Source organism: Sarcophilus harrisii, chromosome 6, assembly GCF_902635505.1.
Source record: "Sarcophilus harrisii chromosome 6, mSarHar1.11, whole genome shotgun sequence".
Classification (NCBI taxonomy): Eukaryota; Metazoa; Chordata; class Mammalia; order Dasyuromorphia; family Dasyuridae; genus Sarcophilus; species Sarcophilus harrisii.
The window spans coordinates 109,710,896-109,737,186 of record NC_045431.1 but is presented as its reverse complement, the minus strand read 5'-3'; positions in this window follow the sequence as shown (position 1 = coordinate 109,737,186).

The window sequence follows — 26,291 nt, the reverse complement described above, 5'->3', positions numbered from 1 at the left end:
CAGTCTCTGTTAAAAAGATGGTCTTTTGAAGCAGATTCAAGATGGTAGAGAAAACACACATTTCTTTCTGATCTTCTCCTATTACCCTCACACTAATTATGAATTCTAGCCTTTGAATTAGCTCTGATATATACTTCAACAACAATACTATATGATGGCCAATTCTGATGGACCTGGCAATCCTCAGCAATGAGATCAACCAAATCAGTTCCAATGGAGCAGTAATGAACTGAACCAGCTACACCCAGTGAAAGAATTCTGGGAGATGACTAAAAACTATTACATTGAATTCCCAATCCCTATATTTTTGCCCAGCTGCATTTTTGATTTCCTTCACAGGCAAATTGTACAATATTTCAGAGTCCGATTCTTTTTGTACAGCAAAATAACAGTTTGGTCATGTATACTTATTGTGTATCTAATTTATATTTTAATATATTTAACGTCTTTTGGTCATCTTGTCATCTGGAGGAGGGGGTGGGAGGAAAGAGAGGAAAAATTGGAACAAGAGGTTTGGCAACTGTCAATACTGTAAAGTTACCCATACATATAACCTGTAAATAAAAGGCTATTAAAAAAAAAAAAAAAGAATTAGCTCTGAATTAGAATATTGGGAGTTCAGCAAATTACCAGCAGAAGATTAACTTTGAAGATAGCCAGAAAAGATGTGTTTTGGTAGGGTGTTGGAGGAGATGGCCAGGCACAGGCTAGCAAATGCTGTGCATACCTGAGGTGGGGTACAGTCTTTACTGGGTGGTGCAGAATTCAGTTGGTGGAGAATCTACAGAGAGGAATCTACACTAGTGTTGGCTACTATGCCCTGGCTGTAAGCCAGTGGATCAGCAGAGAAGTTATAAAACATCCAACACAAACACTAAAGGTAAATAGAGAATCCATAAATGCCAGATTCTCATGGACCTAGCTACACCCACCAAACACCGAGAATGAGTCAGCAAGTTAGGATCTCCTAACTTAAAAAAAAAAATGAGTAAAAAGGCAAAGAGAACTCTAACTATAGATAATTTCTATGGTGAAAGAGAAGAACAAATTTTAAACACTGAGAAGACTAAAAGGATATTGTCTTTGGATGATGCCTCAAAGGGTGATATAATCTGATCCCCTTCACACAAGACTCTCCTAGAAGAAATTAAAAAGAATCTCAAAAGACAATTAGAATAAAAAAAACTGGGAAAATGAAAGGAAAACTTTGCAAGAGGGTTTGGAAAAGGTATATAACACAATAAAAGATAGATTTGACAAAATAGAAAAAAAAGAAACTCCCTGAAAAACAGAATTTGTGAAGTGGAAAACTCCCAGGAAAACAATTTGTAAAATGGGGAAAAAAAGAAAATAACTCCTTAAAAACAAAATTTGTGAAATGGAAAAAAAATCCCATAGAGCAAAACAACTCACTTAAAAACTCAATTAGACAAATACAAAAAGAAGTAAAAAAGTAACTAAAGAAAAAATGTCAAATACTTACTTGGGAAAACAACTGACCTGGAAAATAGATTTAGGAAAGAAAAATCTAAGGATTATTGAACTCCCTGAAAACCATGATAAAAAAAGACCCTAGACATTTTTTTCATGAAATCATCAAAGAGAACTGCCCAGATGTCATAGAATCAGAAGGTAAAATAGCCATTGAAAGAATTAATCAATCACCACCTGAAAGTGACCCCAAAACTAAAACTCCAAGGAATATCATGGCTAAATTTCAGAACTATTAGACCAAGGAAAAAATATTACAAGCAACCAGAAAAAAAATTCAAATACCGAGAAGCTATAATAAAGATTACTCAGGATCTAGCAGCTTCCACCTTAAAGGAACAAAGGATCTGGAATCTGGTATTCCAAAAGCAAAAGAACTTGGAATGCATCTAAGAATAAACTACCCCAATAAACTGAGCATTTTCTTCAATAGAAAAAAATGGACATTCAGTGAAACAGGTGAACTCCATTTATTTCTGATGGAAAGACCAAAGCTAAACAACAACAACAAAAAAAAATTGACCTCCAAATATAAGATTCAAGAGAAGCATAAAGAGGTAAAAAGAACTCTTGAAAACTATATTTCCATTATGGGTATACATAGAGAGTGCAAGTATAATTTGATTTTACCCTTATAATATAGAAAAGGAACTAGAGATGGAAAGGGGATTATACCCGAAAAAGGGAAAAGTGGAGGTAAAAAGAAGGAAATTACATCTCACAAAGAGGCAAAGGAAGCCTATTATATTTGAGGGAAAGAAGAGAGGAGGATGAACATTGTGTGAATCTTACTCTCATCAGATTTGGCTCAAAGAGAAAATATTAGACATATTTGGTTTACAGAGAAACTTCTCTCACCTTATTGAAAAGTGGGAGGGGAAAATTGAAAAGGGAAAAAGGTAGGCTAAATAGAAGGGAATATAGAAACAGTAGGGGAAAGATATAAGAAAGAGGGAGGGATTCGAAGGGAGAGGGATTCTAAAGAGGGAGCGCTACTTGAGGCAAGAGATGCTCATAAGTTAAATACTGGGGAGGGGGGAAAGGGGAAAAGTAAAGAGAAAGGTATAATCTGGGGATAATAAGAAGGCAGGAAATACAGAATGAACGGGGTGAAATTTTCCATAAAGTGAAAGCAGATATCAGACTGGATTAAAAGCCAGAATCATACAATATGTTGTTTACAAGAAACACATTTAAACCAGAGTGATACATATAGAGTAAAGGTAAAATGCTGGAGCAGAATCTATTATGCTTCAGGTAAAGTAAAAAAAAAAAAAAAAAAAAAAAAAAGCAGGAGTAACCATCCTGATCTCAGATCAAGCAACAGCAAAAATTGATCTTAAAAGAGATAAGGAAGAAAACTATATTTTGCTAAAGGGTACCATAGATAATGAAGCAATATCAATTCAAAATATGTATGCACCATGTGGTATAGCATGGAAATTCTTAGAGGAGAAGTTGAGAGCTGTAAGAAGAAATAGACAACAAAACTATAATAGTGGAAGATCTCAACTTTGTCTCTCAGAACTAGATGACTTACCTCATGTATGATAGATCTTTGGAGAAAATTGAATGGAGACAGAAAAGAGTACATTTTCTTCTCAGCGGTCCATGAAGTCTATACAAAAATTGATCATATATTAGGACATAAAGACCTCTAAATCAAATAAAGAAATGCAGAAATACTAAATGCATTTTTTTTCAGATCACAATGCAGCAAAAACTACATTCAACAAAAAGTTAGGGGTAAATAGACCAAAAAGTAATTAGAAACTACATAATCTCATCCTAAAGAATGAATGGGTGAAATAGCAAATCATAGACACAATTAAAAATTTCATCCAAGAGAATGACAATAATGAGACAACTTACCAAAATTTGTGAGATGCAGCCAAAACAGTAAAAAGGGGAAATTTTATATCTCTAGAGGCTTACTTGCACAAAAAAGAGAAAGAGAAGATCAGTGAAATGGGCTTGCAACTAAAAAAGCTAGAGAAAGAGCTGATTAAAATACCCCAATCAAATATCAAACTTGAAATTCTAAAAATAATAGGAGAGATTAAAAAAATAGAAAGTAAAAAAACTATTGAATTAATAAGTAATAAAAAATAAAGTTGGTTTTTATAAAAAAATACAACTAAATAGATGAACTTTTAGTAAATTTGATTAGAAAAAGGAAAGAGGAAAATCAAACTGTTAGTCTTAAAAATGAGAAGGGAGAACTTTCCACTACTGAAGAAGAAATTAAAGTAATAATGAGGAATCACTTTTCCCAACTTTATGCCAAGAAATTTGATAGCCTAAGTGAAATGGAGGAATACCTACAAAAGTATAGGTTGCCCAGATTAATATAGGAGGAAGAAAATTGCTTAAATTGTCCCATTTTAGAAAAAGAAATAGAAGAAACTATTAATTAACTCCCTAAGAAAAATTCCCCAGAACCAGATGGATTTACATGTGAATTCTACAAAACATTTAATGAACAATTATCTACAGTACTGTATAAGCTATTTGAAAAACTGGGAATGAAGGACTCCTATCAAATTCCCTTTATGAATAAAACATGGTACTGATAACCTAACTCAGATAGGACAAATACAGAGAAAGAAAATTATAGACCAATCTCTCTAATGAATATTGATGAAAAATCTTAAATAAAATATTAGCAAAGAGATTACAGATAATCATCCCCAGGATAATACACCACAAGCAAGTAGGATTTATACCAGGAATGCAGGGCTGGTTCAACATTAGGAAAACTATTAGCATAATTGACTGTATCAATAACCAAATTAATAAAAACCATATGATTATCTCAATAGATACAGAAAAAGCATCTGATAAAATTCAACATTCATTCCTATTAAAAACACTAGAGAGTATAGCAATAAATGAATGGCCTTTTCCTTAAAATAGTCAATAGCATCTATTTAAAATCATCAGTAAGATCATGTGTAATGGGGATAAATGGAAAGGATTCCTAATAAGACCAGGAGTGAAGAGGTAAGTAGGTGGCAAATGGATAGAACACCAGCCCTGAAGTGAGGAAAGACCTGAGTTCAAATCTGGCCTTAGACAAAAAAAAAAAAAAAAAAAAAAAAAAAAAAAAAAAGAGAAAAAGAAAAAAAAATGAGTGAAACAAGGTTGCCCACTATCACCATTACTATTCAATATTGTATTAAAAATGCTACCTTTGGCAATAAGAGATGAGAAAAAGATTGAATGAATTAGAGTAGGTAATGAGGAAACCAAATTACCACTCTTTGAAGATGATATGATGGTATACTTAGAGAACCCCAGAGAATCTACTAAAAAGCTATGAGAAATAATCCATAACTTTAGCAAAGTTTTAGGATACAAAATAAATCCCACATAAATCATGAGCATTTTTATACATCACTAACAGAATTCAACAGCAAGAGTTACAAAGAGAAATTCCATTTAAAATAACTATCAAGAATATAAAATATTTGGGAATCTATCTGCCAAGGGAAAGTCAAGAACTATATGAGCAAAACTATAAAACACTTTACACACAAATAAAGTTAGATCTAAACAATTGGAAAAATATTAATTGCTCTTGGATAGGTCGAGCGAACATAATAAGGATGACAATATTCCCTAAACTAATCTATTTTTTTAGTAGTATACCCATAAAACTCCCAAGAAACTATTTTACTGACCCAGATTAAATAACAGAATTCATCTGGAAAAACAAAAGAATTTCAAGGGAACTAATGAAAAAAAATCAAATGAGGGTGGTCTACCTGTACCAGATTTAAAACTATATTATAAAGCAGCAGTCATCAAAACCATTTAGTACTGGCTAAGAAATAGAGAAGTTGATCAGTGGAATAGCTTAGGTTCCCAGGACAAAATAATCAATAACTATATCAATCTAGTGTTTGACAAACCCGCAAAACCCAGATTTTATGGTAAGAATTCACTATTTGAAAAAAAAACTGCTGGGAAAATTGAAAACTAGTAAGGCAGAAAGTGAGCATTGATCCACACCTTATTACCAAGATAAGGTCAAAATTGGCTCATGAGCTAGACATAAAGAATTATATTATAAATAAATTGGAAGTACATAGGATAGTTTACCTCTCAGACCTGTGGAGGAGGAAGGAATTTGTGACCAAAGTAGAACTAGAGATCATTACTGATCACAAAATAGATAATTTTGATTATTTTAAGTTAAAAAGTTTTTGTATAAATAAAACAAATGTAGACGATTAGAAGGGAACCTGTAAACTGGGAAAACATGTTTTACATTCAAAGGTTTTGATAAAGGCCTCATTTCCAAAATATGTAGAGAATTGGCTCAACTTTATAGGAAGTGAAGCCATCCTTCAATTGATAAAGGATCAAAGGATATGAACAGACAATTTTCAGATAAATGAATTGAAACTAGAAGTGCTCCAAATCACTATTGATAAGAGAAATGCAAATTGAAACAGCTCTGAGATACCACTACACACCTCTCAGATTGGCTAAGATGACAGGAAAAGATAATGACATTGGAGAGGATGTGGGAAAACCAGGACACTGATCCATTGTTGGTGGAAGTGCGAATGAATCCAATCATTCTGGAGAGCAATTTAGAACTATGCTCAAAAAGTTATCAAATTGTGTAAACACTTTGCTCCAGCAGTGTTTCTACTGTGCTTATATCTGAAAGAGATTTTAAAGGAGGGAAAGGGACCCACATGTGTAAAAATGTTTCTGGCAGCCTTTTTTGTAGTGGCTAGAAACTAGAAATTGAATAGATGCCCATCAATTGGAGAATGGCTGAATAAGGTATAGTATATGAATGTTATGGTATATTATTGTTCTGTAAGAAATGACCAACAAGATGATTTCAGAGAGGCTTGAAGAGACTTACATAAACTGATGCTGAATGAAATGAGCAGAACCAGGAGATCATTATACACAGCAACAACAAGTCTATATGATGATCCATTCTGATGGACATAGTTCTCTTCAACAATGAAATGATTCAAACCAGTTCCAATTGTTCAATAATGAAGAGAGTCATCTACACTCAGAGAGTAGACTATGGGAAATGATTGTGGACCACAACATAGCATTTTCACTATTTCTCTTATTGTTTGCTTGCATTTTTTGTTTTCCTTCTCAGGTTTTTTCTTTCTTTCTAGATCCAATTTTTCTTGTGCAGGAAGATAACTATATAAATATGTATACATATAATGGATTACCATATATTTTAACATATTTAACATGTATTAGACTACCTGCTCTCTAATAGAGGGGATGGAGGGAAGGAGGGGAAAATTTGGAACAGAGCGTTATGCAAGGGTCAATACTGAAAAATTAACCATGCATATGTTTTGTAAATAAAAAGCTATAATAATAAAAAAATTTAAAAAGAGATGGTTTTTATTCTTGCCAAGTCTATTACTCTGATATTTATTCTTTTTTTAAATAACTTTTTATTGACAGAATCCATGCCAGGGTAATTTTTTTACAACATTATCCCTTGCACTCACTTCTGTTCCGATTTTTCCCTTCCCTCCAACGACCCCCTCCCCCAGATAGCAAGCAGTCCTATACATGTTAATATAGGTTACAGTAGATCTTGGATACACTATATGTGTGCAGAACCCGAACAGTTCTCTTGTTGCTCAGGGAGAATTGGATTTAGAAGGTATAAATAACCGGGGAAGAAGAACAAAAATGCAAGCTGTTTACATTCATTTCCTAGTGTTCTTTCCTTGGGTGTAGCTGCTTCTGTCCATCTTTGATCAATTGAAACTAAGTTAGATCTTCTCTTTGTCAAAGAAATCCACTTCCATCAGAATACATCCTCATACATTATCATTGTTGAGGTATATAATGATCTCCTGGTTCTGCTCATTTCACTCAGCATCAGTTCATGTAAATCTCACCAAATCCTCTCTGTATTCATCCTGCTGGTCATTTCTTACAGAACAATAATATTCCATAGCATTCATATACCACAATTTATTCAACCATTCTCCAACTGATGGGCATCCATTCATTTTCCAGCTTCTAGGCACTACAAACAGGGTTGCTACAAACATTTTGGCACATACAGGTCCCTTTCCCTTCTTTAGTATCTTTTTGAGTTATAAGCCCAGTAGAAACACTGCTGGTTCAAAGGGTATGCACAGTTTGACAATTTTTTGAGCATAGTTCCAAATTGCTCTCCAAAATGGCTGGATGTGTTCACAATTCCACCAACAATGTATCAGTGTCCCTGTTTTCCTACATCCCCTCCAACATTCTGCGTTATCTTTCCCTGTCATTCTAGCCAATCTAACAGGTGTGTAGTCGTATCTCAGAGTTGTCTTAATTTGTATTTCTCTAATCAATAGTGATTTGGAATACTCTTTCATATGAATGGTAATAGTTTCAATTTCATCATCTGAAAATTGTCTGTTCATATTCTTTGATCATTTATCTGATATTTATTCTTGATTCCATTCCTTCTAGTCTCATTTAACAAATTTTACCCACTGCTATTCTTTTTCTCTTTGCCATATCCATTTGTTCCTTTTATACAACATGCAAACATTATAAAATCTCATTTAAAAAATGAAAGCAAAATCAAAATTTGCTAAATTTATCATCTCAGCTAAATCTTTTTCTCTACTTATCCTCTCCTTGTCAGCTAACCTCCTTGAAAAACCCTTTTACTTTGGGTATCTCTACTTTCTTTCCTTCTCTTATTTAATATTAATAACCCTCTGTAATCTGGCATTTCAATGAAATTGCTATGTCCCCAAAATTATCAATGATTTCTTAATTCCAAAATCTAATGCCTTCTTTTCTATACTCGTCTGTCTTTACCTTTTTGAAGCATTTAATGCTTTTAAAAACCTGTCCCTGGACATTTTCACAGGTCTCTATTGCTTCTCTTATTATATATCTAACTTTTTTTTATTCAGTCTACTTTGCTAGGTTTTATCAATATTATGTTCACCAACTGTGGGTTTACATCAAGATTCTGCTCTAGGATATCATCAGTTTTCACTCCATATTCTCTCACTTGGCCATCATCAATTCCCTTAGGTTCAATTATCTCCATGAAGATGACTTCTAGATCTATATATTGAACACCAACCATTCTCTTGAACTGCAGCCTCATAGCATTAATTGCCTATAAGATAGTTTGAACTGAATATCTCATAGGTATTTCAAATTCAGCATATCCAAAACAGAACTCATTATATCTCACTTTTTCCAAACAAAAGTTTTTATTACTGTTTCAGATACTATTATCTTCCTAATGACAAGGAATTAATGCAGTTCTTTTCATTAATTCTTCACTTTCATCTATTCTAAATAAATAACCAGTTTCCAAAATTAATAATTGTCTTTCTCCTAAATATTTGTCAGATACATCCCTTCATTTCACTCATATAACAACTACCCTAGATTAGTCCTTCTTATCACTTAAAATATTTCAATAGCCCATTAACTGTTCTCCTTGAGTTAAGACTTTCCCCACTTTAATCCATCCTTTGCAGATACCAGCATAAAATTTCTAAAACATAGTCCTTAATACATAAGTCCTTCCTACTCCTCAAGCCCCAATTATTACCTCTTGGATCAAATGTTCATTCCTGAACATGGCATTTATAGATCTTTTTACCTTGGCCCTTTCTTAAATTTTTTTTTTTTTTTTTATTTAATAGCCTTTTATTTACAGGATATATACATGGGTAACTTTACAGCATTAACAATTGCCAAACCTCTTGTTCCAATTTTTCACCTCTTACCCCCCCACCCCCTCCCCTAAATGGCAGGATGACCAGTAGATGTTAAATATATTAAAATATAAATTAGATACACAATAAGTACACATGACCAAAACGTTATTTTGCTGTACAAAAAGAATCAGACTCTGAAATATTGTACAATTAGCTTGTGAAGGAAATCAAAAATGCAGGTGTGCATAAATATAGGGATTGGGAATTCAATGTAATGGTTTTTAGTCATCTCCCAGAGTTCTTTTTCTGGGCATAGCTAGTTCAGTTCATTACTGCTCCATTAGAAATGATTTGGTTGATCTCGTTGCTGAGGATGGCCTGGTCCATCAGAACTGGTCATCATATAGTATTGTTGTTGAAGTATATAATGATCTCCTGGTCCTGCTCATTTCACTCAGCATCAGTTCGTGTAAGTCTCTCCAGGCCTTTCTGAAATCATCCTGTTGGTCATTTCTTACAGAACAGTAATATTCCATAATATTCATATACCACAATTTATTCAGCCATTCTCCAACTGATGGACATCCATTCAGTTTCCAGTTTCTAGCCACTACAAAAAGGGCTGCCACAAACATTCGTGCACATACAGGTCCCTTTCCCTTCTTTATAATCTCTTTGGGATATAATCCCAGTAGTAACACTGCTGGATCAAAGGGTATGCACAGTTTGATAACTTTTTGAGCATAGTTCCAAACTACTCTCCAAAATGGTTGGATTCGTTCACAACTCCACCAACAATGAATCAATGTCCCAGTTTTCCCACATCCCCTCCAACAATCATCATTATTTTTTCCTGTCATCTTAGCCAATCTGACAGGTGTGTAGTGGTATCTTAGAGTTGTCTTAATTTGCATTTCTCTGATTAATAATGACTTGGAGCATCTTTTCATATGACTAGAAATAGTTTCAATTTCTTCATCTGAGAATTGTCTGTTCATATCCTTTGACCATTTTTCAATTGGAGAATGGCTTGATTTTTTATAAATTAGAGTTAATTCTCTATATATTTTGGAAATGAGGCCTTTATCAGAACCTTTGACTGTAAAAATATTTTCCCAGTTTATTGCTTCCCTTCTAATCTTGTCTGCATTAGTTTTGTTTGTACAAAAACTTTTCAGTTTGGTATAATCGAAATTTTCTATTTTGTGATCAGTAATGATCTCTAGTTCTGCTTTGGTCATAAAGACCTTCCCCTTCCACAGGTCTGAGAGGTAAACTATCCTATGTTCCTCTAATTTATTAATAATTTCATTCTTTATGCCTAGGTCATGAACCCATTTTGACCTTATCTTGGTGTACGGCGTTAAGTATGGATCAATGCCTAGTTTCTGCCATATTAGTTTCCAATTTTCCCAGCAATTTTTATCAAACAGTAAGTTCTTATCCCAAAAGCTGGGATCTTTGGGTTTGTCAAAGACTAGGTTGCTATATTTGTTGACTGTTTTATCCCTTGAACCTAATCTATTCCACTGATCAACTAATCTATTCCTTAGCCAATACCAAATAGTTTTGGTAACTGCTGCTCTATAATATAATTTTAGATCTGGTACAGCTAAGCCACCATCATTTGATTTTTTTTTCATTAATTCCCTTGAAATTCTTGACCTTTTGTTTTTCCATATGAACTTTGTTGTTATTTTTTCTAGGTCATTAAAATAGTTTTTTGGGAGTCTGATTGGTATAGCGCTAAATAAATAGATTAGTTTAGGTAATATTGTCATCTTTATTATATTTGCTCGCCCTATCCAAGAGCATTTAATATTTTTCCAATTGGTTAGATCAGACTTAATTTGTGTGAAAAGTGGTCTGTAATTTTGCTCATAAAGTTTCTGATTTTCCCTTGGCAGATAGATTCCTAAATATTTTATATTATCAGTAGTTACTTTAAATGGAATTTCTCTTTGTAACTCTGACTGTTGGATTTTGTTAGTGATATATAAGAATGCTGATGACTTATGTGGGTTTATTTTATAACCAGCAACTTTGCTAAAGTTGTGGATTATTTCTAATAACTTTTTAGCAGAATCTCTGGGGTTCTCTAAGTATACCATCATGTCATCGGCAAAGAGTGATAATTTGGCTTCCTCATTGCCTATTCTTATTCCTTTAATCTCTTTCTCAGCTCTTATTGCTATAGCTAGCGTTTCTAATACAATATTAAATAGTAACGGTGATAGTGGGCAACCTTGTTTCACTCCAGATCTTATTGGGAATGGTTGCAGTTTGTCTCCATTACATATGATGCTTACTGATGGTTTTAAATAGATGCTGCTGATTATTTTAAGGAAAAGTCCATTTATTCCTATACTCTCAAGTGTTTTTAATAGGAATGGATGTTGGATTTTATCAAATGCTTTTTCTGCATCTATTGAGATGATCATATGGTTTTTGTTAATTTGGTTATTAACATGGCCAATTATATTGATAGTTTTCCTAATATTGAACCAGCCCTGCATTCCTGGTATAAATCCTACTTGATCATAGTGTATTATCTTGGAGATGATTTTCTGTAGTCTTTTTGCTAATATCTTATTTAAGATTTTAGCATCAATATTCATTAGGGAGATTGGTCTATAATTTTCTTTCTCTGTTTTCAGCCTACCTGGTTTAGGTATCAGTACCATGTCTGTGTCATAGAAGGAATTTGGTAGGACTCCTTCATTCCCTATTTTATCAAATAATTTATATAGCATTGGGGCCAATTGTTCTTTAAATGTTTGGTAAAATTCACATGTAAATCCATCTGGTCCTGGGGATTTTTTCTTAGGGAGTTGTTTAATTGCCTGTTCTATTTCTTTTTCTGAAATGGGACTATTCAAGCAATTTACTTCCTCCTCTGTTAGTCTGGGAAGTCTGTATTTTTGGAGGTAGTCATCCATTTCACTTAGGTTATCAAATTTATTGGCATAAAGTTGAGCAAAATAACTCCTTATTATTTCTCTAATTTCCTCTTCATTGGTGGAAAGTTCTCCCTTTTCATTTTTAAGACTACTAATTTCATTTTCCTCCCTCCTTTTTCTAATCAGATTTAACAAAGGCTTATCTATTTTATTGGCTTTTTCATAGAACCAACTCTTAGTTTTATTAATTACTTCAATAGTTTTTTTACTTTCAATATTTTTAATTTCTCCTTTTAATTTTAGAATTTCCAATTTAGTATTTGATTGGGGGTTTTTAATTTGGTCTTTTTTTAGTTTTTTTAGTTGCAAGCCCAATTCATTAATCTTTTCTTTCTCTGTTTTATTCAAGTAAGCCTCTAAGGATATAAAATTCCCTCTTATTACCGCTTTGGCTGGATCCCACAAATTTTGGTATGATGTCTCATCATTGTCATTATCTTGAGTGAAATTATTAATTGTATCTATAATTTGCTGCTTCACCCAATCATTTTTTAAGATGAGATTGTTTAGTTTCCAATTACTTTTTGGTCTATTTCCCCCTAACTTTTTGTTGAATGTAGTTTTTATTGCATCATGATCTGAAAAGAAAGCATTTACTACCCTTTCTTAAATTTCTAGTCTTCTTACATATTAGCTCCCATTACACTTCATAGTCATGACCTATGCATAATGTTCCAAACCTCTGCCATCCTATGGTACTGAATATGTCCCATGCCTGAAGTGTTCTCCCTATATCCCTATCTCATCTTTCAAAATTTTTGATTTCCTGCAAGATTCAGCTCAAAGTCATCTTCTAGAAATAGTCTTTTCTTGTTATCCTGGCAGCTTGCACTTTCCCCTCTGAGGTAATATATTTATTACATATCTGGAATACACACATACATACACAGATACACATATATGCATGCTATCTCAGCCATAACTATATAGGGTCCACTTGGCTACAGACTATTCTTTTCTTTTCACCTCTAATACTTAAGGAGAGGTTTATAATAACAAATACTTAATAAATGCTTATTGATAAGGTGATTTATTGACAGGTCGTTTCTACTGAAGAAGTTTCTAATTCACTTGCAAATTTTCTTTAATTCACTACCATTGTGTAATCCCAGGATTACAGTAGTGGGAATGTCTTTTTGAAAGCTGAAGTTTTTATACCAGATGCCAGGTGCCAGGAAGGAGGCTTTGAATTTGCTCAGGAATAAAACACTATCTCTTGGTTTCTGGTGGGTAACAGGCAGAGAATCATTTCAACTTTATGTAGATGAGGAAGGGAGAAATGGACAAATATCTAGAAGGTGGTAGAGAGAAATGGGGTTATAGTTCCATCAAATCTCCGTGAGGGAAGTGACAAGGTAGCAAATTATGTCTTAAATCCTGGTGTCCCCCTCCTTCATTGGGAGGGGGTTAGAACTCGGAGGTTATTCCTTCATTAAGTGAAATTTGAGACTGTAGATAAAGCTTTGGCTCACTGACTGTAGGCTGTTTGGCATGAAATGGAGAGACAGAAAGCTGGGAAGGGATAACTTATAGAGTGCCCTGCCATATTTTGCTGAGACGGGCCTGAGATTTCCCCTGGCTTTGATCAATGACTAGTGGATGAGGTCAGAGATTTTCTCCTCCCCTGATTCTAACTGCACTGGTTCAGTTACAGTCAGAGAGGCTTGGTACCTCTAACTGTACCAGGTACAAGCACTGGTGGGACAGCTTAAATATGATACTGTGTCTTAATTGTTAGACGCCTCCTGCTTGGCTGATTTTTCACAGTCCTGTGAAAGAGTGAATTTCAGCCTATAGAGGGAAAAAGAAATAGAAAACTACTCCAAGATTTTCCCAAGAAAAACCAAAATGGTACCCCAAAAAGTAGGATATGAAAGAAAGCAACTAAACAACAATAAAGAAACTAGTATATGCTTTGAACCTAAGGTTATCCAGCAGAGGAATTAGAGATGTGTGAAGACAGTGCAAAGGGGAGAAATAGTTTCCATTTAACTTAAGTCACTAGAGGATATTAGACCAATTTCATTATTCTTGAGGCATCAATTCAAATAAGGATTTCTCTTCTCCAATTTATTCTCTCAAAATGGTTGTCTTTTATTTTGCTTTTCCTTTTTATCTTTCATGTTATTTCATGATCAACTAAAGGTTTTCTGGGTGAACTTACTCTTTTGACTTTCTTATTATTCTACTATCTTATTTGAATCTTTCTCACTGCTTATGTGTATTTTTTTCCTTTTGTAATGTTTTGTTACAATTATTTGCTCATTTTAAGCCTAAATCCTGCATATATACAATATAATGGTCACTAAGATCCACTTAATGCTCTCTTTTCCCACATTAGAGAATTTATTTCAGGTGAAAAGGAACTGAGTTCAGTAACAATTGCTATGACTACTAAGTTGAAAAAATTTCTACTAACTAGGAAGATAATGGATTTTCTGTTTCTTCACATTTATATCTATCTCTAACTCCTCGCCTCTTTATAAGGTTTTATAACATTTCTAGTAATTGGGAATTTTGCTTCAAATGAAAGAGCAAATTATATTATAATGTATGTAGATAGACAAGTATAGGAATGGAATTTAGGGAAAGAATTAATCTTTTCTTGAGACTTCTTTCAACCTTATTCCTTCTCTCTGAGATACTGTGCTAATGACTCTCCTTGAAATCTCTCTCCTGCCAAAAACTCAATATTCCCTTTACTCCATGTATATGAATACTTTCTCCAACCTAAAAATTTTATTTGTTCAGATTCTCTTTGTTTTATTCTGATTTTTCTTGTTATAACAATTGATTAGAGTCTGACCTAATAGATTGCACAATGGTACTGATTCAAGAAGGTATGCAGACCTTGTCCCCTCTCAGTTGTAACTGTTTGATTCCACAAAAATTATTCTAACCTAATTAATATATAAAAGTTAAAAATCAAATGGTTTCAAATCCATGTTTTCAGTAACAACATAGATAATTTTATACTCAACATTTTGTGGGAAAAAAATTAATCACAAAATGGGAGAATGGACTTTGGAAAATCTTGTCCAAATGAAAGACTCTTCTATGAAAATTTTTATTAACAATGCATAGTGCTATCCAACAGAAATAATCTGTTGGAGTGAATCTAATTCATTAATGATTTTTTTTTTGTTTTGAAATAAGACTATCCCTTTGTTATTTAAGCACACACAATTATTTAAGCACATACAATGAAACCAGCAAAATATTTTCTTGATGCAGCTTTTCATGTTAAACCAACTTCTCACCTTGAAATATTTGAATTCTTTTAGGCTGACTTCTGAAAAAAAAGATAATTGATTCAATTCCTACTTAATATGAGTCAGGATATCATGGACCTCTTTGAAAATGAAGGACAAACAGCAATCCAACTTTAATCATTGATTGGGCAACACCACACTCAAACTGAGACCTGTTATAGACCTTGGTTTAAAAAGGTCCAGGTTCATCTCTAGTCATGCTGATCTATATTTTGTCATTAGACCCAGTTGGCTCTTCCTCACTTAAATTCAATTCACTTGAATGTCATGTTATCACTTCTTTCATGTGTGGTTCTCTTCAAGAACAGTACCCAGCATGAGTAAAGATGAGTGAAACCTCTTCTGATACATACAATGGACAGACACAATTACATTATTGCATCTCATGGAATAAAAAGGGAATGTGCTAAAAAAATAATTTTTCTTGGGAAAAGAAAAGACGAAATTGATTACAGCATTTATAAGTCTTTGAATGGTAAGAAAAATCTAGAAAGAAAATGTGTGTAGGAACATCAGGGTGAGAGTAGAGACTGATGGTCTCATAAATTTGGGGGGGAAATAAAATTATTGTTTATCTTTTAGACTTCTTTTAGTTCCTACTTGAGAGTGATTTGAAACATTATTTCATGTAAGATGAAAGATTGCTTTCTGTTTACAAGTGATAGGAAATTCCATCATAAGCCTGAAGACCATTCTTATGTCACTTTTAGACAAGATGGAATATATTATCAAAATAATGATAGAAAAGATAAAATATTATTTGGAAAATTATAAAATAATAAAAATATCAGAAAAATAATTGTACTAAAAGTGTAAATATTCTGAATTCTCAGATCACTCTCCAATTATGTATTAAAGTTATAGAGTACAAATTGTGAAATTCCTTCTCTGGAGGATATAATTTAATTAAACCAATAGAAAAGCATCAATGCCTCTATAAATATAAATTTGAATGTGAGAAAAACTTCCCCATTACAGTCTGATATTTGAGCTCAGTGTTCTTCAGACTGACTCTCTAAAGCGCCATCAATTTTATTTGATTTCATGATTCATTTCATATTTTCTTATGTCCCAATATTTCCCTCCCCCATCCTCTTTCCCTTTCTTCTCTCTCTGTCTCTGTCTGTCTCTGTCTCTATCTCTGTCTCTCTGTCTCTTTCAGTCTCTCTTGGTCTCTCTCTCTCTCTCTCTCTCTCTCTCTCTCTCTCTCTCTGTCCCCTCTCTCATATCTATACATTTAGTTATCAATCAGCTAACATTCTATATTTCTGCTCATAGGACCCTAGTGAATTCAACAGTTCCTCAAGTAGTTTTTTTCAGACAATGGAAATCATATTTTGCTAATAACTTTTGAGTTCACGACTGCATGCTTCATCAAATAGAGCTGCATGCAATAAAATTATTGATACTGGACTTATCATTTCCTGTTTTATATCACTGTTTATAAGATGAACTTCTTGAATTTGTCAAACAAGCTTCCATCCATTAGCAGTTATGAATGTTTTATGATGTCTTAGTACATGACCCAATTGATCACAATAGTTTTTCTGATCAAAGGTGAAAACAGAGATCATTACTGATCTCTACTACTGAACTCAGGATCTAGATTTGAGTTTCAGCTTTATGGAATTTGTTGTGTTTGTGGTGGGGGACATTTTGAGAAAGTCTCTTTGAGACTCAATTTGTTCATCTTTTCTTGTAAGTAGATAAGGTTAAATTTTCATGAGATCTGGAGGAAGTGTTCTTAACTTTTTTTTTTTAATGAACTACTGTGGTGATCTTGCAAAATGTGCAGACCCCTTTCTAGAATAATATTTTTTAAAGGCATAAAATAAATTGCATAACAAAACAAAGTAAACCAACCATATTTAATTATAATAATCAAAATATAGGAAGATCTAAGTCTCTATGTTATCTATCCATAGTGTGAAGATAATTTTGACATCCTACTGAATTTAATTAACATTTATTCAGTTTATTAAGATTTTATGAGTATTAGTGATTGTATCAATGAATTAAAAAGAATAGGATTAAGTTTGAATTAATTCTGTTAGCAAATGCTATTAGCATAAGAGTTATGATTGATTATTCCACAATGTTTTGATAATTATATTCATTGTATGTGATTTATTATCTAAATTCATACTGTTTTGTTTGTTATAAGAATGTAATAAAAATATAATTGCTTAACTACCCCCCCACTCAAAGTATAATGTTTGTAATAAAATTCATTTGCTTCTCCATTCCCTGTGAATCACTCTTTATCACTCCCTAGTAATTTTTACTTCAAAATCATAAGTTTTTTGGACTTTAGGATTTTTGAGCTGTATAAAGCCATGAGATATTATTTGTGAGTTCTTATGACCTTTGGAATGCTCATGCTGATATAACCTACAGTTGATGGTCTATATTTGAGGACCTCTAGCTAATATTCTGTTAAAAGCCTGTGGACAAAATGTTATGATTAATAAGATTTCCCCAATTTTGGAATTGTTTAGTATGGAATTCTACCACATTATTTTATTTATCTTAATATTTTATTTATCTCAATAGGTATAAAAACATTTTTTTTCTTCAACCAGAGGGGGCCCTCAAAGGTCTTGGAATAGGTTGATTAGAGACCACCTAATCTCAGATCATTTTTTCAATATTATGATGATGAACATATTTGTATATATGCAATTTCTTAATTTAGATATCCAGCAGTAATTTATTCACTCACTTTTATATTTGGTTTTTAGATATACAGAATGTAAGTATACTTTAAAGCTCTAAGTAGAACTGATTTGGCACAGCTGCTATTAAAATTTCAAGTGAAGGTTGTGTCAGTGGGCACTCTTTTTTGTTTCCAATATGTCTTTGCCCACTTCACTGAATCATATATCTCATTCCAATTGCTATCTATCCTTTTAGAATGGCCTTGTAGAGAGTGGTACTTAACAGAAAGTCCTTGGTACAATTGTACTGATTTAACTCAATGCTTTTGAAATGTTATTATCTTTTTATGTATCTTAGATTAAGATAGGAGGAAAAGCAAAACAACCATTATACTGATCGCTAAAATCATTTTAAGTATTTAAAAAATGCCAAAATATCCCAGATATTCTAAAGGGTGGGTGTAGGGGGGTGTGGGTGTAGGTATGTATCTGTTTGTGTAACATAGGGGTTGGGATGATTGGGGCTTTAGAAAAATCTATTTTGAGGAAAATCTCTATAGCAATTCAGATTAGAATCTGATGATTCATAAGTTTAAAAAGTCAACTTTAAATTGTCAGAAAATTAAGTTAAACAAAAGAAAACATGGACTTTAGCTTCTATGCGATATGTTAAAAATATTGAATTTAGAGGTAAAGGAGTTAGGTTTACATAATACTTCTGTTATTATTACCTATATGAATTTTGACAAATCCATTAACATATTGGGCTTGTTTTCTCCTTTATGTAATGGTGGAATTAAAGTAAATGATTTCTAAGGTTTCCTCCCCTTCTAAATCTAGGAAATGAAGGGCAAAAAGATTTTTACAGTGCCTACTTTGTGTCAGGCAATGTGCTAAGTACTTGGCAAAAATCTCATCTGATCCTCAAATTGATATATTTAGGTAGGTGCTATTATGATTCCCATTATATATTTAAATAAATTGAAGCAGATCAAGGTTAAGTGACTTTCTCAGAATCACATAGCTAGTATAAGTCTGAGATGATATTTAAACTCAGGTAGCCCTGACTCCAGACCCAGTACTCTTTTCATCAAGTTATCTACCTGTCTCTAACTCTATGATCCCATGATTCTTCCATCACTAAATCTATGATCTATCATTAAACTGGATCTTTGTTTGAATATACAGGTGAATATTTCCTGGAAAAGTGTTTTGAATTCCTTCAGAAGTCTATCTCAGATACATGATGATGTTAACTTCAGGCAATTTGTGCATATTGTTTGTGTGTGTGGATGATGTGGTGGTATTGGTACTGGGGGTGAGGGAATAATTGTTTAGTTAAATACCTTGAAAGTTATTAGATTGATAAAGAAATTTGGTCATATTAGAGCTTCTGCTGTTTGGAAGGTCTGTTTTAGCTGTATCTACAATTTCCTTCTAGGAAATAGTAGCAAGAGCTGTTTGTATTCTCATCAATATCTAATCATTTTGTTTTAATACTGCACTTATACTTTTCAAAGTAGTTGAGGTCCTAGTTTAGTCCACTGATCTTTATGTTTTTACATTCACTCACCTTTAAGTAGTGGTGGTAATATCTAGACTTGGCAGCAGTTGCCTTCAGAAGGAACCCTTATTTAGAATTATATGAGTGCGGGCAAAGCATTCTCTTATAGATGTCCAAAATTCTGAAATTGACTTCTCTTTTTAATGCACTAAACATTTTTTGACTTTTCACACCTGGTGAAAAGGCCATTTGTAGTATGTGGAGTAGATATGGAGTAATTGGCAAATGTAAGCCAATAAATTGGAAGCTCAGAAAGGAAATTATATATTTGCATGTACGTATGTATGTATGTATTTACAGATATGTTTTGGATCTGTCCAAAAGCTGACAGTTGAGTGTAGTTTAGGAAGCATAAATAATAGAGAACATCAACAGTTATGAAGATAGCAAAACAGTTGCATGCCACAAAAGGGGGATGTGTGCCAGCTGATGTTATCACTAAAGAACAGACTTAGAGATGAGATATTGTTTCTAACATCATCCAAGAGGAGCTGAGAAACAAAAGGAACATCTTTCCCTCCCAAGAAATGTGGCTTCCTCAGCTTGGAAGTCAGAAACTTTTCTCTCAGACATATGCAAAAATTTGGGAGGTTGTATATATATTAAATATGGTATACAAATATACCAATATAGTACAACAAAAATAACCTGAAAAATCATGAATTCTTTAAGTTCTGCTATTTGCAACATGTATACCATATTTCTATAGTTTTAAATGGAAGACAATGATTCCAAGCTTAATATTTTTAAAAATGCTATTTTCAGGATGTGTTTTTACCTCTTCATTCAAAGACAATCTATAATTGAACTATTTATATAATTTAGGATTTAACGAAAGGTTAGCTATCTATCCAGTGTGGGCAAATTCCTTTCAATAATTACTTTGAACTTTATTAAAGTACCCACCATGATTAACTAATATGCAATCATCGATGGGATACAGAAAACAAAACCAAAATAAAGCTGGCTTTAAGAAAATTACATATCACTTTGAGATATAACAAGTAAAAAGTTAAGTCAATAGAAAGTAATGTGAAGAGGTAGAGAAAAAGTAGACTTCACTTCTAGAAAGTAATTCACTGAAACCCTTATATGTTCACTTTGGGGCAATCATAAAATAGCAACCTAAGACAGGTTCTGGAGCAGCAGAACCAGGAATGAGACAGTAAAATAATCCAGGAAAGTTGCAGGACCAGCAGAAGAAGTCCTACTCACTTGGAAAAAGAGCACAGGGTTGCAGTCTGAGACAGGAAGCTCCTCAGTGAACTGGCAGTGAACACCTTCTCAGCAAATTAAGAGGAGATCCTGAGTGCTAGGGTGCTAGAGTAGATGAATGCCATATCAGGGCTCCCCAACATTCCTTGAAAAAACCAAGGGGTTCTAAAAAGGCCAGTTCTGGTAATCATCATGTGATCTGATGTAGCTCTGACATAGTTAGTGTCCCCCAGTAGCCTGAATTCCATGTGCTTCAGCACAACCCTGGGCACTCAGGCACATAAATACCCCACCAGGCCTCAACACATAGCAGACACCCCCATTAGGAGCCCAGCTCAGCACCATATAAGGTGTCAAATTCCTACAGCTTCCAGCAAAGCCAGCAGTTCTTCACCCCACCCCACCCCAGCCAGTAAAAGAAAGAAAGGTCTCCCATGGGCTTCAAGGCAAATCATTGAAGCATCATGAAAATAGATAGGGCCTGAAGGCACTGGCACAAGAAGTCCGAGACAGTAGTACTCTTTTTACCTGGGGAGGGGAATTCAAGTTTGAAAGAGAAAAAGATCAAAAGGAGAGAAAAATGGAAGAAAGGGGAGGAAAAAGTAAGGGGAAAGGAAGGAGAGAGGGAGGGCAGAAAACAAAAATAACAACTTTTATGATAGAAAGTTATAGTAAAAAAGGGAAGACTAAGACAAACCCAGAAGAGTATAATAAGGTCAAAACTACTATGAGTAAAATCCAAAAGATAAACAGAAAATAGTCTCAAGCCTAGAAAGATCTTATGGAGGGGATTAAAAAAAAAACTTTAAAATAATGTTAATTTTTTAAAAAAATTTGGAAAAGAAATGAAATCGATACAAGAGAATTATGAAAAAAAGAGCCAACAACTTTGCAAACGTCTTAAAAAACCGAATTACTCACATGCAAAAGGAGATACAAAAATCCAGTGAAGAAAACAATTTCTTAAAGAGTATAATTGGGTCAAATAGAAAAGAAAGTACAAACATTAAGTTGAGGGAAATAACACCATAAAAGTTAGAATTGGACAAATGGAAACTATTAACTCTATAAGATATCAAGAATCAAATTCAAAAGAATGAAAAAAGAATGAAAAATGAAAAATTACCTCATGGGGAAAACCAATTAACCTGGAAAATAGATCCAGGAGAGGCAATATCACAATTATTGGACCATCTGAAAGACAAAATCAAAAAGAGTATCTGGGAATTATCTTCCAAGAAATTATGAAGAAAAACTACCCTGATATGCTGAAACCAGAAGGCAAAATAGGCATTGAAAGAAACCACTAACCACCTCAGGAAAGAGATCCCAAAATAAAACCTCCAAAGCATAATAGCCAAATTTCAGAAATTTCAGGTTAAAGAATATACAGTACAAAGTGACCCAAAAGAAACAATTCAAATATCAGGAAGACACAATCAGGATTATAAAGGACCTGAAGGCAAAAGAACTAGGACTGCAATGAAGGATCCACCAGGCCCCATAAAATTTAACATAATACTTCAAGGGAAAAATAGGTTATTCAGTAAAATGGAAGGAATTAAAGCTTTCATAAGTAGAAGATCAGAACTAAATTTAAAAAAAATAACATCCAATATCAAGACCCAAGAGAACCATAAACAGGTAAAAAAAGGGAAAAGGAAAAGAAGGGATTCAACAGAGTTGAACTGTTTATATACCTACCTGGTAAAATGAGATTTGTAGTTCTTAATAAGTGTATCACTAATACACAGCTAGAAGAAATAATCAAAGACAGAGGGTATAACTAGATGGTGTGTTAGAAGGAATGACAAAAAATTAAGTGATAAGAAAGAGGAATAGACTGGGTATAAAAGGAAAAGAGAGGTAGAATTGTGTAAATTATTTTACATGAAAAGGCATGACGGTGATGGGGTAGATAGGAGAGTGGGGGATGAGCATCAGTTGAATCTTATTCTTATAAATATCATCTCAAAAAGAGAACAATATACACAATAATAAAGACAATTTGAATGTAGAAATCTATCTCATTCAAAAGGGAAGTAAGCAAGGAGAAGATTAAGTAAAGTGAGAAGGGGATTATAGAAAGGAGGGAAAATCAGGATATTGATAAACAAAAGCAAAACCCTGGTGAGGAGGGAAAGGATGAAAGGAGAAAAAGGACAAACCAGAGAAGAATAAGACTGAAAAAAATACACAGTTTGTAAACATAACCATGAATATGAATGAAATGAACTCTCTCAGAAAATGGAAGTAGATATTAGTTGTTTACAAGAAACACAGTTGAAGCAGAGAGCCATATATAAAGTAAATATAAGGGTCTGGAACAAAATTTACTATGATTAAGCTGATGCAAAAAAAAAAAATAAGAGGTAGCTATCCTGATATCAAAGTAAAAGCAAAATTTAACCCAATCAAATATATACCTACATACACACACCATGGGGCATAGCATCCACATTTTGATACCTACACAAAGAAGACCTAAAACAGAGAAAGAAAATGATAGTCCTATTTTCCTAATAAATATTGATGCAAAATGTTTTAAAAAAAATTCTACCAACGCAATAATTGGATTATCCCATAAAGATTATACATTATAACCAGATGGGATTTATACCAAAAATGCAGAGTTGGTTCAATATTAGAAAAGCACCAACATATCAAAAGGTAAACCCACAGAAATCATATGATTATCTCAATAGATGCTGAAAAAGCTGTTGACAAAATACAGTACCTATTCCTGAGAAAAAAGGAAGTGTTCCTCAAAATGATAAGAAATATTTACTTAAAATCATCAGTAAACATTACCAGTGATAAGGATAAGCTAGAAGCCTTCCCAGTGAGGTAAGAGATGAATCAATGGTGTTCCTTATCACCACTATTAATCAATATAATACTAGAAAAATTAATTTTTGCAGTAAAGAAGAAAAATAAATTGAAGGAACTGGACAATGCAATAAGGAAGAAAAGCTATCACTATTTGCAGATGATATGATGGTATACTTTGAGAACCCTAGAACATCAACTCAAAAACTACTTGAAATAATTAGCAACTTTAGCAAAGTTACTGGATATAGAGTAAATCCCATATAAAATTTCATATTTCTTTATATGACCAACAAGACCCTGCAGAAAGAGATAGAGAAGTTTGATTTAAAATCATTGTAAACAATATAAAATACTGGAGTCTACTTTCCAAAACAATCACTGGAATTATATGAACAAAATACAAAAAATCAAACAAAGTCTGATCTAAATAACTGGAAGATTTAAATTGCTCATAGATAGTCTGAGCAAATATAATAAAAGTTACAATTTTGCCCAATTTAATTTACTTATTCAGTGTTATTCTCATCAAAATACCAAAAATTAATCGGATAGAACTAGAAAAAATTAAAATTCATCTGGAAGAGCAATAGGTAAAGAATATCAATGGAATTAATGAAAAAATACAAAGGAGTTGGCTTAAACAATAACAGATCTTAAATTATATTATAAAATAGTAATCATCAAAACTATTGAGTATTAGCTGAGAAATGTGAGAGTGATAGATGAGTAGAATAGAGTTGTTACAAAAAACACAGTAGTCAACACCAAAAATAACCCAGTATTTGATAAGCCCAAAGATGTCAATTTTGGGGATAAGAATTTCCTATTTGATAAATACTGCTGAGAAAACTAGAAAATAACAGGATACAAACTAAACATAGAGCAACATCTTACACCATATGCAAAATGAAAAATTATTTATAACAATTCTTTTTATGGTGGCAAAATATTGGAAAATGGGGGGGGATACTTGTCATTTGGGAAATGTTGAACAAACTGTGGTATTTGGATGTAATGGAATAAGATTGGACAATAAGAAATAATGAATAAGCAGATTTCAGAAAAACCTGGAAAGACTTGTTCAGACTGATACAAAATAAAATGAGCAGAACCAGAGTTATGTGCAGTATCAACAACATTGTGTAATGATCAACAGTGATAGACTTAGCTTTTCAGTCACGCAATGTGTTAAGACAGGTAAAAAGAACTTATGAAGGAAAATGCTATTCATAACCAAATAAAAAATCATTGTACTTGTTATGCAGATTGAAGCAGATTTTTTTCCTTTTTATTTTTTATCTGTTTCTTCTTTGACAACTGTGACTATTATGGAAATATATTTTATATGTTAGCACATATATAAACTATAGCAAACGGCCTACTATCTTCAGAAGAGGGAAGGAGAAAAAAGAAAAGGGAGTGAGAAAACTTTTGCAACAAAATCTTGTAAAAGTGGCTGCTAAAAATCTTTTTGAAATGTAACCAAGAAAAAGACAAATTAATATTTACAAAAAGAGAGATTAATATTAACTTGTGAATTAGGAGTGGTCTTGTCTAATAAGAGATCCATTAGTTAAGTTTCTTTATAATTATAGCTTTTTATTTACAAGATATGTGCATAGGTAATTTTTCAGCATTGACAGTTACAAATCCTTTTGTTTCAATTCTTTCCCTCCTTTCCCCCATCCCTTCCCCCAGATGGCAGGTTGACCAATACATGTTAAATATGTTAAAGTATAAGTTAAATACACTATATGTATACATGTCCAAACAGTTAATTTGCTGTATAAAAAGAGTTGGACTTTGAAATAGTATACAATTAGCCTGTGAAGGAAATAAAAAATGCAGACAAAAATAGAGGGATTGGGAATTCTATGTAGTGGTTCATAGTCATCTCCCAGAGTTCTTTCCCTGGGTGTAGCTGGTTCAGTTCATTACTGCTCTATTGGAACTGATTTGGTTCATCTTCATTGTTGAATAGGGCATGAGTTATGTTTTTAATGAAGCTAGAGATATTAAAGGGTAGAGGCCCAGGGTTACTGCATTCCAGGACAGGAGATCAATTATGCAGTTACAGAAGTGAGAACTGAAATGGCATTTAAGGGGGAGGGCAAAGATTGATTTTTCTTTCTGAAATATATTGCAGCTATAAGTATCTATATTATAGATATAGATATTACATAGATATATGTTATGAATATTGATAATCTATATTAACTTTATCAACATCTGGAACGTGGTAGGAAGTGATATGTTTTAACTTTTCCAATCTCATTTTATTCTAATATGTATGGAAAAGATCATGAACAGAATATAAGTAAAACAAAACCATAATAAAAATAAGAAGATATCAGCAACCATTAATTCATATTACTTTTCTAAAACATTTATGAGAATGATGTATGCATATATCAAGGATATACTAGAGTTTTTTAAAAACATCAAAATCACAAAAGTTTTTTCATTTGTTTTTATTTTCCAATGATTCTCAGTAGCCAAATACAACTTCATAGTGAATTGATTTCCTGAATTGTGTAGAGAATATAGCACCCTTTTGTGTTAACTGCCATTTGAGCTTTTTAATGACTCAACATAGTATAAAA